The 17,094-nt window shown below is 40.9% G+C and overlaps 1 protein-coding gene across 1 annotated transcript in view; it reads right to left on the bottom strand.

Moving 5' to 3' along the window:
- The window catches only part of LOC111064872 (DNA N6-methyl adenine demethylase), a 99,170-nt gene that overhangs the window by 9,209 nt on the left and 72,867 nt on the right, over window positions 1–17,094 (bottom strand).

Genomic DNA, 17,094 nt, shown 5'->3' with positions numbered 1-17,094 from the left:
AATAAAAAAAGGATCTCTGATTAGTTGATGCTATTAATGGAATAGACTACAAAACCGGCAGATAAAGCACATAATATAGCTCTCAATTATAGTAGATATCTACTACTGCCAACAAATACGAGTATTGTGGCCTTCTGCTGCTCGTTCTATGAAAGTTGCAGACTTGCAATTAGTTTAAAATATATTTTTAATTAAGGAAATTTTGGTTGGTGGCACAAATATTTAAATTGCCTCCTCGCTGCACCCCTTCTTCGTCTTTTTCTTCATCCCCAGACCCCATCCGATCGCATAAATTATGCTCGCTTGGTTCACATAATTTCAGCTTGTTTTTTTTTTCGCTCTGCACGCCGGCAACATGTAAAATTTATGTGCCCCACGATTTATGTGCAATTTATTTGTGCAGCCAAACAACAACAGCAACTGCAAAATGTTGCAAAAATGCATAGCTGCAACAACAGCAACAGCTGCGGCTGCGGCGACTGCCGCTGCTGCTGCCGCTGCTCGGAACTGAAATATGTTGCACTCCCCATTAAAGGCTTTCAAAATTTATGTTCATAAAAGAGTGGCCGTCGTCGTTGCTTTGTTTTTTTTTTTGTGTGTTTTCTTGGTTTGGCGGGGGGTAGGGAATTCCTAGGGATGCATTCTCCCTTGTGGAAAAGTGTAAAAATAGTTGCCACACTGCTCGGGGCAGGTCAATCGATAGCGTCACATGGCCACCACATCCGAGGGCCGAGTATGTGCTGCAGAATATGGATGGAATGCTTAAAAGTTTTCTTTTGCTAAAATGCGCATGGGGGAGAAGCCTTAAAAGTTGGAAAACCTTTTTGCCTTGAGCTAGTTTTTATGGTTTTGACATAAAATGCAGTGGAAATGTTGTGGCAAAAATAATGCAGATTTATTCATAATACTTTATATTTAGACACATTCAACGGCAGACCAAAGGGTTGGAGGGTATGCGGTTTGAGGCCATGACATGGGCGGCAAGCCAAGAAAATGGTTGTGCAAGGATTGAGGATTGATTGTGTCCATTAAAAACCAAAAAAAAATAAACAAAGTATGTTGGTCTTAAGGCTGACAGTGTGACCCCAGCTGTTGACACACACCGATAAGAGCTGATCGGTAAAAATATCCCAAAGGAATCCAATAGAAAAAGGCAATGAAGGAGCGATAGAGAGAGAGAGAGAGAGAGAGCTCTTGCATAAATAAACGTTCTTCAAACAAACAAAATCAACGAAACCTCAAAACGAATCTTGTGCACAAATATTCTCGAATATTTCCCTCTCTCCTCCTGGTAAATATTTTTGCTAATTACGAAAGGCACAAATCAAAAGTTTACCATATATGCCAAAATACCAACAACTACGGCAACAACTGAAACAATAGATGGTCTGGTCTGGTCTGGTCTGGCCAATTAAAGTGGCTTAGATGGTGGGGATTGGGGGGCATCATATTGGGGATTTGTGTAGACATAAATACAATTTGCATGCGTGGACGGACACAGCAGAATGGCATGGAATGGAATGGCAGTCGGAGCAAATCGTTTGTGCAAATTGGCTGCAATAAAATGATTTATATTTTACACATGTATAAAATAATATTTGCCACCTTGACAGGCCAGGCCAGGCCAATCTGCAACTGTGGCTGTGTGTGTGTGTGTGTGTGTGTGTGCGGCGTGTAGCCTTATCCAGCATAATGCAATGCAAATAGATTCCACAGAGTTCGAATTAGAGATGGCAGCGGGCTCCCCCCAGATACACAATGCTACAAAAATGATTGTTTTTTAGCACGATTTAAATTAAAGGTGTACTGTAGAACAGTCGGCTTAAGGTACAGTCCTGCGAATTATCTCAAAGATACATTCGATTTAATAATAAAAGTTATGAAGTCTTTTTTTAGCGCAGTTGTGCGCCATTTTCGTGTTTTTCGTACACGAAATGGAGGAGTTTGTACCATCACTGGATCGCCTCCTCTCACTTTTTCCCCCTTATCAGTGGGGGCCAGGTGCGACGAAGCAACCAAATATCTTGAGCAAACAGAGTTGCGCCTGCCTGACAGAGTGGTGGTGGAGGAAGGAGAGGGCGGGCGTGCTGGGATGTCTCTCTCCAGCTCCAGCTCCAGCTACTTCTTCTCTTTGCTTTCTAAAAATATTTGCATTGCAAATATCGAGATGTAGGAAAATGAGGAGGCGGAGGTGGAGAAGAGGCGGAAGCGCAGGTGCAAAAATTAAAATAAATTTGCACGCAATTTCAAATTGAAAATTGCCAATTATTTCTGCTTACATTTCCCTTTCTTGTTCCTTTTTTATCTGTCGCTCTCTCTCTCTCTCTCGCTCCATGTTGCTTGCTGCTTTTGAGCAAACAAGCGATAGATAAACATCTGTATATATTGTATGCATATACTATGTACCTCTCTCTGTCTCTATATGGAGGTATTAATTAAAGTTTTGCAAACATTGGGCAACATATTTGTATATTTGTATTTGCTCAGGCATTGACAGGCGCAAACACAAATGGAAAAACAAATGAAAAATCGTAAAAAGCGAGAAACAAGAGAAACAAGAATAAATATAAATGTTTTTTTCTAGTTTGTCTGCTCTTTAATGCACTTTCCCTCGGCCCCCACAACACAATCACTATTTACCGAGTTCATAAAAGTTAATTAAATTTTTATGATACTATTTTGTATTTGTTTCTTGGTAAAATAAATAAAGAGCCCAAGATAAATATGGCCTCCAGCGGGGCATAGAAGATGGAGGACGTGTGTGTGTGTGTGTGTGTGTGCTGGTAGGAGATAGTGAGAGATTAGTGAACTGCAGTTGATGGCACAGAATGGAGAACACAAAGAAAGATTTGCGCTTTGAGAGTCGAAGAGTTGGATACCCTTGCAGAGCCATTGTTCTTTTGAAAGCTTGTGAGTTATTTTGATATTGAATTCTTGTTTGCAGCGATCCTTCGTATGCCAGATGCATGGTATAGTATTTCCATAAAATCAGGAAAAAGAAACCTTAAATCGGATCAGCAAATTCACTCAAACCCTGAAATATTATTTTGCATGGTAACAGATGAGATGCTCTAGATGTCTAGAGCCTCCTTCTTCTGCCTAGCAAGCAATCATAATACACTCTCTCTATCTGGAAGGGTATAGAAACCATCAACAACAACACGAGCTACGGGCAATGAATGATGGCCCTGGAGGAGATACGTTTCTGAGAGAGAGACAGAGAGAGAGGAGCTCCGCTCCTTGCCTTGCCTTCCTTTGCCTATCACATCCCTCTCCCACCCCCCCACCACCCACCCACTCATTCGCACAAAAGTGTTGAAGAGAAAATTGCGCGCTGAGTAAACAGCAATTAGTTGTGTCTCTGTGTGCGTTTATCTTCGCTGCTCGCGTGTGTGCACGTGTGCGCGCATGTGTGCGTTACATTGCCTTGATAAGCAGCAAACGAAACGAAACGACAAAAAATACAACAAAATTAAAAGAAAACGCTGCGAAATAAGGTTAAGTAAAGGTAAAAACCTTGCTACAACATTTATAGACACTACGATTGTGTAGGTCGGTCTCGGTGTGTGTTTTTTTGTCACGTTATTAAAAATACGCAGATCTTTAAAATATTCGAAATGTGAGGTTAGGCAAGCTATTTAGAGCAGCTTTACCACATTGATCTCCCGTGAATTTAGTTTATAATACCAATTCCAGATGATTTCTTGGCCAGCGGTACAGTTCCCCAGCAAAACTATCTTTGTGTTCGCTCTTCTGCACTGATAAGAGGCCATATACCACATACGACCAACACCTCTCTCTGTATTCCCCTCATAAATTACACACATAACAACAGGGTCTACACTCGTATAATATAAATTATTTACATGTCCCCAAAGTCAAAGTCTGCTGATAAGGTCGAACACACAGGGCGTGCGAGAGAGAGAGGGGAGGAAATAAAAAGCAAATCAAAGGCAAATGAAAAGAAAACACGTGGAATTGAATTGTAAAAAAAAATGCAGCGGGGGAATGTAAACACAACTGTAAATAAATCAAATATTAGTTATCGTTTATTTCTTAACTGTTCTATTTGCTCTACAAACGTTATCAGCATTCTGTTTGTTCAATGGCATGATTGGAAAATGTTGTAAAGATGTTGATATATGGAAAAGTTCTTAAGATATGACCCGTCAAAGGAGAACTACTACCCTACAGAAATGAAGGCAGACAGACTCTGCTTTAATTTCGTTGGATTTGTCCTAAGTGCTAAATTAAATGTTTACACATTTCCTGCTTGAAAATTGCCAAAGAACACTTCAGATTACCCTTCCAAAATAATCGTTTGCAATTAAAGCAAATCTTTATCGGTAACATTTCTGCATTTCAGCAGAATATTTCATTGGGTGCACACCCTTACCAAACCCACACCCCACACACCACACCCCACTTTTGTTCCATGTACCATTTGCTTTAACGGTAAATGCAATTCCTATGATTGCATCCAGACATCATTCTCTGCCTCTCTCTCTTTCTCTTCCGACTGGGGAAACACCTTTGGGGGCTGCTCAAATATTTAACTTGTATTTCGTATTCATGCTAATTTTGCATTTTCCACAATTTTCTCGCCCACCCACTTTAGTCCTCCCTTTTTCCTGTTTCTCTCTTGTGTGTTCTGCACTTCTCTTCAACCTTCCATCCTCTCCCCATCCGCTCCTAACGCCCAGCCTGTGTGCGCTCCTTTATTCCATTCCATTATCCTGCAGCACATTCTGCCTGGCTCTTGAGTTTCTTGCTGGCTGTCTGTCTGGCTGGCTGGCTATCTTCTGCCTCTACCACCCATCCCCCCACACACACACACACACACATACACATACGCCCACGTAATTGTAGCTGCTCGTGTTTGTGTCTGTGTGTGTGTGCCTGCATGTAATTGTACGTGTCGAGTGTGCGCCGTTGAGCAGACTACAGCTATTTCTTTTTTGCACTTCTTCTGGTATACTCTTTAATGAGGGTATTATGACTTATTATATTTAAGAGGGGCCTCCAAGATCGGTTCACTATAGGGTGAGTTGCCATAGGAAAAGCCAGTTTTTCACTGAAAATCCTTGTTTTATTCTTACGATATATAATATCAAAGAAAAGAGCCAACAGCCAGTCAGCCATTTTATATTTACACAAATCAGATCAGTTTATGGTCAAAATATGAATATTGTACCCATGGTAATGATGCAAGGGTATCTAGAGCTTCGACTTTCAAAGTTTCCTTTTCTTTTTTTCTATTTTTTTGGAGCCTCCATTTCTGCCTGCCTCCCTGCCTTGTTAGCATGTGTCGAGGGTCTGTCTGTCCCGCTCTCGCTCCAGCTTCATATACAGCTCCACTCCCCACCACCTCTATCTACCCGCATTCTGCTCACTCTTTCTCTCACTCTCTGCATGTGTGTGTTTTATTCAATTTAGCTTTCAATTAGGCTGCAATTGTTCGTCCGTTGGCACTGCTCCGGCACTTGCATTCCTAAACAGTCTCGTCCTCGTCCCGTCACGAATCTGCTGCGACTGCTGCTGCTGCTGCTCCTGGCTTTTGCCGGGGTGCTCTGGCTCCAGGCATAACTACAACCGAAATAATCAACGCTTGAAATGTTCGACCAAGAAATGCAGAACTAACTCAATTCTCGCCTTCTGCTCTGCTCTGGCTGTCGTTTGCCATGGTTAAAGCCTCGATGCGTCCTTCCGTCCTACCATCCAGTCAGCCAGTCATCCAAACCATCAGTTCATCAGTTGCTCATTCATTTCCCGTTCATTATATTGATTGAATATTTGCGATAAATTAAATTGGAAAGAGGCAGCGCAGCGCAGCGCAGCGCAGAGCGGCAGCAGTGGCAGTGGAAATATTTACTGATTGCCAGACTCAGTCAGGCAGAGTGAGAGAGAGAGTGGGTGGAGAGGAGAGCAGAGCAGAGCAGAGAACAGTAAAGAGGAAGCCGCAAGGAGAGCGGAAGAACGAGAGTAAATTATAATGCAATGCCGGCCGCCGGTAATCAATAGAGCAAATATTTGCAAATCAGCCCCGAAAAAAATAGAAAAAGAAGAGCAGAGAGTGCAGCAGCAGATCTGAGTGGACATCCTGAAAAGTCATTTTCGAAATGGATGCTGGGTGTTATATAATGCATTTGCTGGAGCCCCAATTCCGGGGCCCACACCCCCGCTCCCAGTCTGCCAGACAGCAGATGAAAACTTGTTTTGGGGAAGCACTCGCTCCCCTCTAGCATTCACTCTCTTCCAGCTTCCATCTCTCTGCTCGTTTTATACGCTTGCGGAGAGGGTATTAATAATATCAGCAAAGATATGTAAATATGGCTTGTCCCGGATAAGGGAGAAAAGTTTAAAGGTATTATTATCCATGTTGTTAATCCAAAATATTTCATCGAAAGTTGATTCAATTCCAACTGCAACTGCATCTAGAGCTATCAAGGGAAAGAGTGATCTTTAAGAGTATCTGAGACTTCGTTCCCCAAAATTGGCCTTCCTTTCTCGTTTCATTTTTTCTTGCAACGTCAGCTTTGTGGTACTTTTGTTGCTGCCGGCTGCCGTTGTTGTTGTTGCTGTTGGTTTTGTTTTAATTATTGCCAGGCATGCCATTAATTTTGGCATGTCGAGTCGTTAACGAATTCCTTGGCAATTCTTTTTTTTTCTCCCCCTTTCCACTCCACTCTTTACGTTTCCTTCTTTTTTTTTGGCACGCCATGGCATGCTTTATTATGGGCCCGGCCCCCCTCTCTTTCCCACCGCTCTATACTTTCATCATTCCATCATTCTCCTCCGATGTTCTTGATTCTATTGTTCTGCTTAAAGCTTTATTTTTAGCTCATTCTCTCGTTCGCTTAAATCTGTTCTTAAGCTGGCAACATTGCTAATTGAGCAAATAAATAACTATTTATGCTTTCTAGCCAGGCAGGCAGGCAGGCAGGCAGGCAGGCAGGCTCTTGCTTTGCCTCTCCCACTTGATCAAACAAATGCACCCATCCAAGAGTCCTGTCCTGTCCTCCCCTGAGCGGCGCGTCGTGACAACAGTTAATTACAAAGTTGGCAGCGCGGAAACTGCCAACTGAACACGATACAAAGCAGAGGCCCCAAAAGCAGGCGATGCCATACGGGGATAACATGCAACACAGCAAAAAGCCCGTCACAGCACAGCACAGAAGAGAAGCGAAGAGCAGAGAAGAGCAGAGAGTGGCTTCGGAGGAGAGAACATAGCAACGTCACAGGCAGTTAGACATGGTACATGGCTCGGGAATGGGAATGGGAATGGGAATGGAAATGGGCACACACTCTCAAAACAAGTGACTGGATCACATGGTACAATAGAAAGTTGGTTTTGCAGATCTGGAATGGGCACAGGGGAGTAGAGCAGTCCCCCTACTTGTTGAGCTCGTATGGAATTCTCTTGCTAGCGATATCGAGATCGGGTCTCCATGTGTGACACTAGTGTGAGTAATTTGTCATGATCCAGTCTAAATTTTGAATTCAAGTGGAATTGGAAGCGATGACTGAATGTGTTCTCTATCCCATGCACCATCCCATTTTGTACTCTCCATTCTAAGCATGCCTTAGTCAGAGTTACACTGTAGACATTCTCTACTTAAATCCACATAAGCTCTGTCGTTGTGTGAATCGATTATTATTGCACTTCCGAGGGAAACTCCAAACAATAAAATCCCCTCAAGATCAGTGCAAAGCAAATTATGTTTATGGCACTCGACTAAGTCTGCATTTGACTTGATTAAACCTCTAAGCACTTTGCATATGAAATTCATTCCGAAAATGCGTAATTTGCGGTCAATTTTGGGGGCTGGAAGAAGATCCCTCCAGCCGCAATTTGCAAATGTTCATAATATTTGGTCATTAATTTCAACAGAAACTAGTGAAATATTCAAATTTATATTGTATGTTGTATGTATGTGTGGTGCGCTCGTTGCTGGTGGTTGTTGTGTTTGTTGTTGGTTTAATTACTTGGCCAACAAAAGTGGTCGAAACTGAAGAGAGGCGTGGCTTTTCGTTTGGCAGCAGCTGCAAAGTATAAACAATTATGCTAAAATGCAATATTTACGGCCTCCTCGACTGTTATGCTAATCACGTTGTATATGCATGTGTGTGTGGTGTGTGTGTACAGGCAATGCAGAGAATGAGAAATCTGTCTCCCTATGCATCTCTCTCTCTCTCTCTCTCTTTGTGTGCGTCTGCATTGTGGATTGTATTTGCATACAAATTGCAATGTAGATGAAGAAGCAGCAAAAACCACAGCTACAGCAGAGCAGCAGCAGCAAGAAGAATGCCCAAATTTTGGGGGGGTCGCAACTATGATACCGTACAACGTTACTTATTTCTATGGTATTCTATAGTCATATGATTATGATGAGCCAAACGATTTTGACTTGACAGACTGTTGCTCTTGCAACTGGCACTTGGAGTCTCGTAAAACCTTCCTTCTCTGCCTGCCAATCATTTCCTCAAAAATAATAATACCCTCTCTGCAGCATGGTTATAAAAACAACAGCTACAGCAGATGCAGAGTGAGAGGGAGCAGAGGGAGAGGCAGCAGCAGCAGCAACAATGTCTCGCATAATTACAAAACTTCCACACCAAACAGCCCCACACTAACGAACACCAAGAATTTGCATGAATATTGTTATTTCTTTATGAATACTTGGGATATTGGGAGCTCTTCTGCTCTCCCACTCCACGGGGCCTGCCTGCATGCTCTCTTTTTTTCATAATTGAGTAATTGGCATTACAGCACCACGAGTACGAGTACGTACTCCTCCATTAAGTCAGAGAACAGAAATTGACTCAAGAAAAACGTAAATTGTTGGCAGGTGCTGATGTTGCAGTTTCTGATGTTGTTGTTGTTGCATTTGACTGACATTTTTGTTGTTGCTGTGGATGTCGCCTGTGGATCCTTTTTAGCGGCACGCGATGATTTAATGCTTTGCGCCACTTCGTTTTCAGGCCAGGCCTCAGTAGATTTTAAATTATTATTATGCCAGGCCATAACAGCCATGACAACTACAGCAATCAAGTAAGCAAGTAAGCAAGTAATACTTTAGCCGATATACGACTATAAAAATACCTATTACTAGCCAAAGATGCAATAACTTTTCAACTATCGAAATATTATATATTACTGTTTCAGGAATCCCTTCTTCCGCCAGTCAAACTGCCCTGCAGGTAATGTAGGTAATATACTTTTCTCTACGCCACTAAGATAATTAAAAACTTGTCTTCAATTGCCATAAATCCACGTCAAAGAATCTCGTTCCCAAATTGCCCAATACTCGTACGAATTTCGTTCTCTTTTTGTTTGCTGCGCTCCGGTCCGCTCTGCTTTCGTTATTATTTTTATTACAATCTCTTTGAAGCCTGAAAATTGAAGTCATTATTATAATACTAGTTTCTTGTGGGTTTTTCTTTTTTTTTTCTAGTACGAGTATAAGTATTTTGTTGCATAAACTAGTTTTGTGGCTTGCTTGGCCGCGATTTGGCCAAGTGGAAAATGTTTGCATTGGCAACACAACAACATTCGAGTACGTGTACAAGTATTTCCCCCAGCCATGGCATGGCTCCTCTCCTCCTCTGTACGGTTATTAGATCAACTTGGCTAATTGCTTGCATATAGAGATGTATGTGGTTTTTAGCGTGCCTTAACTTTTAGCTGTAAGTGTAATTGCACTGGGGGAATGACTCATGAATGGGGAAGCTGTTGCTTTCGGTGTTTTCTTTTTACTGGTTGTGTGTCTGTTTTTTAGCGTTTAGCGGAAATACCGAACCGGCAACTCAATTTAAATATTATGTCTCTATTTGAAAGCTTTCTGAAGCAAATAAACATATGAGAGTCCACTAATAAAAGGCGCTGCTGCTGCACAAATTGTAACAATGAATCACTTCTATCTGATTTTCTGTATTTTATGAGCTTGCGAATATCTCAATATACATATGTATGTACGTATACGTATTGATGCCGTTGATATTTTGATGGGCCGCGAGTGTTTAGTCATTTAATGAGCAAATTGTTTTCGCAAATCAAATGGAAGTCAAATTAAGCATTTCTAATGAATGGGCAATTTACATACATTAAGCAATTAAATCGTTTATTTTTGCCACAAGCAATTGCAAAATCAACATTTCAGAGGAGCAACCGTGTGTATAATCTGAAAATTAAATGCATCTGTCTGTCAAAATCATAACGGGGGAGAGGGTAAATGACAGGGTAAATGTATCAAAAACATTCGAAATTCTCGCCCCTTGCTTGATTGATTGATTGATACTCCAACAGGAATTTTAAGGGGAATTCAATCGATTGTTAATAAAATAACGAGTTTTGTGTGTTACATTTATATGTATTCACCTTTTCCCCATACCTTTTCACGTTCCCAACAAATTATTCTGCAATAAAGTTCTCACACAAAAATTTCATTCAATTTGTCTTCATTTATTTTGCAATTTTGCACTTCCCTTTGGCTGCTTTATTGATTTACAATCATTTTGCACACCTGTGCTGCTGGTGCTCTGCCTCGCCCCCTGCATGCATATAGTACATGTGCCGGCCATCGGTTACCGGTTACCAGGTTGAGCAAAAAATAAACAACGAATAAACGTTTTCTTTCATTCTTTTTTTTTGTGCTTGGCAACGCCAAACAACACAACAAAATAATGAATTAATACAAAAATAGAACCAACGTGTCTACAATTAATTTTTATGTATGTACATTAAATGGTCTAAAAAAGGGTTAATTAAGCGAGAGGGGATCGTTAATGTTCTACACGATATGCCCTTTCTCCAAGGGCATACAAAAAAGAGCATCTATAGCAGGCAGCAGCACGTGAGCGACCTGCAGTTTGAGTTGTTTCGTTTGGAGCAGAGCTTGATTTTGAGAGAGCGGTGTATCAATGACCATGCCAATTCATTTGCCTCTCCCCCTCCGACACACACACACGCTGATGGCCTTTGGCTAAGCAAATACTCGCACGACAAAAGCAACGTGTTGATGAATGAGCTTTGATTGTTGCTGTCCCTCTCTCTGTCGGTTGTCAAGTGCATAACAGAAATAACAATCGCAAAAACAACGTCTACATGACTGCAACGTGTGGTGGGGGAGGGGCGTGTTGTGAAGGGGGTGGGGTGCTGTGCTACAACCAAATGACTCAATTTACAATTGTAAAAAAAATGCGAATGTCGTTTCCAACGCTGTTGTTGTAACTGTGCAAAATGTCAACGACGTCACAACAGCACATTTTTCTTTTCATTTTGCAATGTGAATGTGCCGTTTACTTTGTATGCGTGAGCTGTAGTTTAAAGCAAGTCATGTTATATAGAAGGTGTGGCAATATGAGAGAGTGGCAACAGCGACTTTATTGCGGGGATTTCGTGTTGATAAAGAATGAATGGAGCGTGAGATTACCGCACCCGCTATGCCATGTACCTTGATTTCAACTTTAAAGTTTTGCTTGCTCTCTTCTCTGTTTGGACACTCTCTTCACTTCCCTCTCTTACACACTACACTCACTGCTGTGTGCGGTGTGTGTGAGTGCGAGTGTGTGTGTGTGCTTTCCGTTTATTGAACTCGCGCCGCGGCATGAGGTTAATTGACCTCGTGCTTAATGCAAAAATAAATATAATTTTTTACAACAACCACAACAACAAAAGCAACGACTAAAACCGAAAATGAGAAAAGGGTTACCGCTTTTGTTGTAGTAGTAGGTTTTGTTGCTTTGTAGTTTGTGTAGTGTAGTAAGAGGTACAACAACAAAAAACGAAGGTAAAGAGCAAAGCAAACAAGTCAGAATGAAAACACGTTTAAAGTGTTTTACATACAAACACAGATGCATATGTACGTCTTTGCGTGTGTGTGTGTGCGTGTGTACTATACATATGTTTGCCGGGTAACCGTAAGAATAGGGTACGTAAAGATCTTACTCGGTTTTTGTAGCATTCTATCAGTTTTCGAATTTAATGTATAAAACTTTAGAGAGATAATTATTCAATTATTCACTTGAGGGTTAAGTTTATGGAGATTTAAACAGAAAGAGACACAGAAATGCGTACTGTACCTACTGTTCTCCAAGATGTTCAATTCACTCAAGAGGGTATACAATACGTACAACATTCTCCCTGGCTGGTATTGTCTCTCATCTAATTCCAGTGCAAATATTATAAATCAAACTCATGATTCCTACCCTGACATACATAGTTGGGGTAGCTGTTGATCTACTTCCATTGCAATCACCTTCATTTCCACTCGACAGCAGTCTTAGTCGAGAGCTTCTCCATTATTTGGTTTCCATTTATAAGTAATAGCAATCGAGACTATTCAATATGCTTGTCACACACCCACCCGCACAGAAGACTTCACCCCACAAACAAACATTTGAGAAATTTCATTAACTTCAACGTGTACATATGTGTATGCAAATGAGTCGATAATCGGCAAGCAATCATCCATCCATCCATTTGTCCACCTGACACACCCATTTCCATCTCCATTCCACATATTTGATTCTCAGAAAAAAGCCAATTATTTCGCATTAGGAGTATTTGCTTGTGCTCGTTTCGAGTACTCTTCTGCCTCTCTAAACCTCTCCAGCTCTTGGTACTCTCTTCGTTCCCTCCCCACTGTTTGTTTTAAGCCAAATAATAAAAATGTTGCCTACTTTTAGTTCATTGAACTGGCTTAAAATATACGTAAGAAATGGATTTAATTTGGAAACTTTTATGAATAATTTATCATTGAAATCGAATTAAAATGAAATACATTTTAGGCGGAATTCACTATGATCTCATCATCAATTTGATCGAAATGAATTTGCGATTGAATTTATGTGACAATCAATCAAGAAATTGTGCCTCAATAAATCTAAATCATATTTCGAGTCATGCATAATTTATTTTATAAGGTTATTGCCTTGAAGAATTTGAGATTAAAAATTCTAGGTAGTGCAAAAAAAGTGTATAAAAAGAATGCAAAATAGTGTTTAATTATGAATAATTATTTCGAGTCTAATTAAACGCAATTAAATGGCTGTTCTAAAATGCAAATGAGAATGAAGTAGAAGTGGAAGTGGAAGAAGAACCAAAAGAAGAAGTGGATAATACGGGGGAGTTCAGTGACCGCCAAAAAAACAGAAATGAACTTTTGGCATAAGCGAGTACAGGCTGAGAGTACCAGTACTCCAGAGAGGGGTTGAAGTGGAGTCAAGTGGCATATCAAATGAGGTTCTATTAAGAGCCTAGATCATCCATCAATCTGAAGTACTCCCCTCTCATTTAGATAACAATCGGATTTAAAGTAGTTTAAAGTACTCCCCTCCACAAACTATTTTTTGGATTAAAATCAGATCCTAAAGCACTCGCAATTTCCCCTACCACTCGATGAGATTACATTCAAATCATTTTGCTTTACTTGTAGCCTCCACCAAGCCACTCTCTATCGTCTCATCATCTCATCTCATCCACTCCTCTGCGACTTACATTTTTTGTGAGGCTTATCCCACGTCATTAAGTTACTTAATCACTGTATTTAATTTCCTTACGGCCTGCCTCATTATCTTGCCTGCAAACGAAGCGGATTTACTGGAGGAGCGAGTGGGAGTGGAGTGGAGTGAAACGACTGAAACGGGGGGGAACCTGATTCGCCGGCCCTGGGGAGTTGTGGAGCGTGTTAAATGGAGGAAAAAGTAAACGCATGAATCACTCACACACTCGATTCGGCCAGCTGGTTTTAGCCTTCTTTCACTCCACCAACCCCCTCCCCCTTGTATGTATATTTCTCTCCTTTCGTTTATTTTACTTTATGTACTTTACTTTACTTTATTTATTTTGCGGAAATGTTTTCTTTCTGTCTTTCTGTCTCTCTGCTTCTTATTTTTCTTGTACAGAAGAAACTCGTTTCGCTAATTGGCCCCAAAAACAAAAGACAGAAAACGAAAAGGAAATGATAGCCACAGGAGATATCCGAGGCAATTTATACCCTTGCATGAGTGCTCCTAAAATATTTTAAATCTGTTGCGTAAGATAAATATTTGTAAGTTATCTTCAAGAAGAGTCCCGCCATTCCCCACATCAATTAGATTTCTGTCTCATATCTGCGGTCAGCATAGCTTCAAGAGCTGCAGTGACTAGTTTATCTAATGTATACTTCCTTCTCTCCATCACAAACATCATCCCAAAATAAGATCATCCCGAAATGAGGGGTATCACAAAATGCAGTAAAATGGAGACAGCCATTAAGTGACTTGTCTTGTTAGCCTGGATTCCTCCTCCTGTCGGAGCCTTCGATTTGGGTTAAGTGCACAAAAACTGTCCGTCCAGAACTTACCTGCAAAGGAAAGCGAAAGAAAGAAAGAAAAAAAAGAGTTAATTAGTAAAAGTTGTACAACACGAGGATAAATGTAGGTAAAGTGAAATCAATAGGAAATTATTTTTTTATTATTAAATATAAGTATTGATGTTAATTCCAGTTTCCTTGGCAACGGCGGTAATTGATTGCAATTTATGATGGGCCCTGAGCAGACGAAGGCCAGAGTTGTAGGGTCGTACAAAGGAGCAGAGCAGAGCAAAGTAGCCTCTGCGCGGAGTGGTTATCCTTGAAGCAGTACAATGCCCATATGCCCGAGGAGGCTGCTGCGGCTGCGCACTGGCCAAACAGAGCGAGAGAGCAAGGGAAGAGGGAGGGTTGTTGTCAGGAGCATAAACAGGCTCTCAACCAGAGGCTGTACTCATAAGAACGTGGGAGAGGGAGAGCGAACAATGGGGGAAGAAGACAAACTGCTTTCAGATTGAGAATCAGATTCTTTTCGTTATTCATCTTCCTCTCCTTCGTCTTCGTCTGCATCTTCTTCCTCGACTACTTCTTTGTTCTTTTACAAAGAGAGAGAGAGAGAGAGAACACGCCACAGCAGCAGCAACAACAAAACTCGATTAACTCGACATTAATTTTAATTCGACATTTGCCTGCCTCTTACCCTCTTCGTTTATTCGTTTTTTTCGTTTATTTTTTATTGTTTGCTTTTGTCTTTTTTTGAATGCCCTTTGTTTTTGTATGCTCTGGTCCTATTTTATATGGAATTTCCCCTCTGTTTCTTGCTTTGCACTGATTCTCTGTCTTTCTTTGTTTGCTTTTATTTTAATTTCAATTTTAATTTGTATTTTTTATTTTCATTTGCCTTTGCTGCTGCGCTGCTATCTGTTTGCCCTCGAGTGTCTCTGCCAAAATGCAAAGTGTTTTTTATGAAACGAGTTCTATTTCCGTTTTTCGAGTGAAACTGACTTTAACGATCCAACGATCGTAAATCATTCTATCTCTCTGTCTCTGTCTCAGTTTGCCTCTGAAGATGCAATCAATGAAGCCATAAAAACATATTCAAAAGCCATTCATATTTTATATTAACGACTTCCCTTTAGGGAGGCCAACGTTCTAATGATATCAGGAAAGACTTTCCCACAATGTTTACTGGGTTTCTTCCTTATTATGATAAAGTACTTCCCATACATGAAAGAGGAGAGAGAGAAAGAGGCTAAATAAGATAAGTAATAGATGGAGAGACTGCTGGAACCACATATATTTCTTTAATAGCCGCTCTTTTATGTTTTTTATAACAACTTCCATTGAAACTCTTCATTTTAGTAATTTTTCTTAGTAGAAAAAATCATGGCCTTCGCACAGAGTAAATATTATAAGTTAACCTTCAATAATAAGGGTAAATTATTCTTTTAGGTACTTCCCGATTGCCAAATCTTCCACTAACATTTCATCATACGAGTGAGTTGTTTTCTACTTGAAAAACATCCATCATATCATACATCATATTACCCAATAGAGAATTTCTTATCAATGGAATGGAATACCAATAATAATTCCGTTCATGGGGGAATGCTTTATGGCCAACTCGGGCACCTTATCGTCACTGAGGAGGGCAGGCAGGGGAGGCAGGGAGGTTGCTATTTCGAATCGAATCGCATTGAATCTAGGCCAATTAATGTTACACTCAATTAGCTGTACGTTCAATGCCAAAGATTTGAGAAGACATTTCATTAATTCCGACTTGTTCGTCGGAAGTTGGCAATTACAACGAGTGAGTACAGTGACTCACACAAGGAATCGAATTGAATGGAAGTCTATATATAAATAGAGGGAGATGGACTCTACTATGTACTCAAAGGTCTCTCTTTCTATCCAAAGGCAATTAAGAATGGAGCTGGGGCCATTGTTTATGGCCCAGAGCGAAGCGTTTTCATTTAATTAGATTTACTTTTATGTCTACTCGGGAGGCTTAAGGGCTGCCTTGTGGAGGGCGAGGGGGAATGAGGGTCCACTTGTCGTGAAGATGCAAAGAGATTGGTGGAATGGTATACATGGAGAGAATACACACGGCTTTTGTGGCCATAAATAACGATAATGCCTATAATTGCCAACAATTCATTATTATGGTAAGATAATTTGATATAAATGGAGTCTACGTGACCCCGACACAGGCCTCGAAAGAACGAACTGAGTGTCCGCCGAATGATGTCTGCCTGCCTGACTGCTTGCCCCTGGTCCTCGTTCATGGAATGCACAAAAACCAAAGAAGAACCCGACAAAAAACACTCTCAAGGTGTTTGCCCATGGCCCCAAGGCGTTGCCTTGCCTCATGGACACTTTTATAGCCGCCTCTCATTCGCTGCGGCCCGATGAGCAGAATCAATTATTCCTGCATCGCTCGCGCCTCAACTGCACTGCACTTTCGGCGTTGCAGGGGATTCTTCTCACTGGCGGGAAATTCTAGGGAATTTATTGGAATTTTTATAGAATTTTTAGTGGGAAAAAGAATTGTCAGCTCTTGGAAGCAGAAAAGAAGGAATCGAAGGGGTTTTACGCGTCATTTTATGAGTGTAGTGAGTCCCTTTCCAACACTAAAACTTGTTGGCCAAAACTTCCTTGAATCTAATTTTGCTTCTCTGTTCCCATTCCCCATTTGCCTGCCATTCCCTCCTGCCCTTTTACCATGTCAAAATTTTCACTAATTGATCTGAAAATTTCCCACAATTTTCTGGAACAAAATCGCCTGCCCCACATCATCATCATC

The sequence above is a fragment of the Drosophila obscura genome, unplaced genomic scaffold (assembly GCF_018151105.1).
Source record: "Drosophila obscura isolate BZ-5 IFL unplaced genomic scaffold, ASM1815110v1 contig_208, whole genome shotgun sequence".
Classification (NCBI taxonomy): Eukaryota; Metazoa; Arthropoda; class Insecta; order Diptera; family Drosophilidae; genus Drosophila; species Drosophila obscura.
Note: the sequence above shows the minus strand (reverse complement) of the source record. Positions and strands in the feature narration are given on the sequence as shown.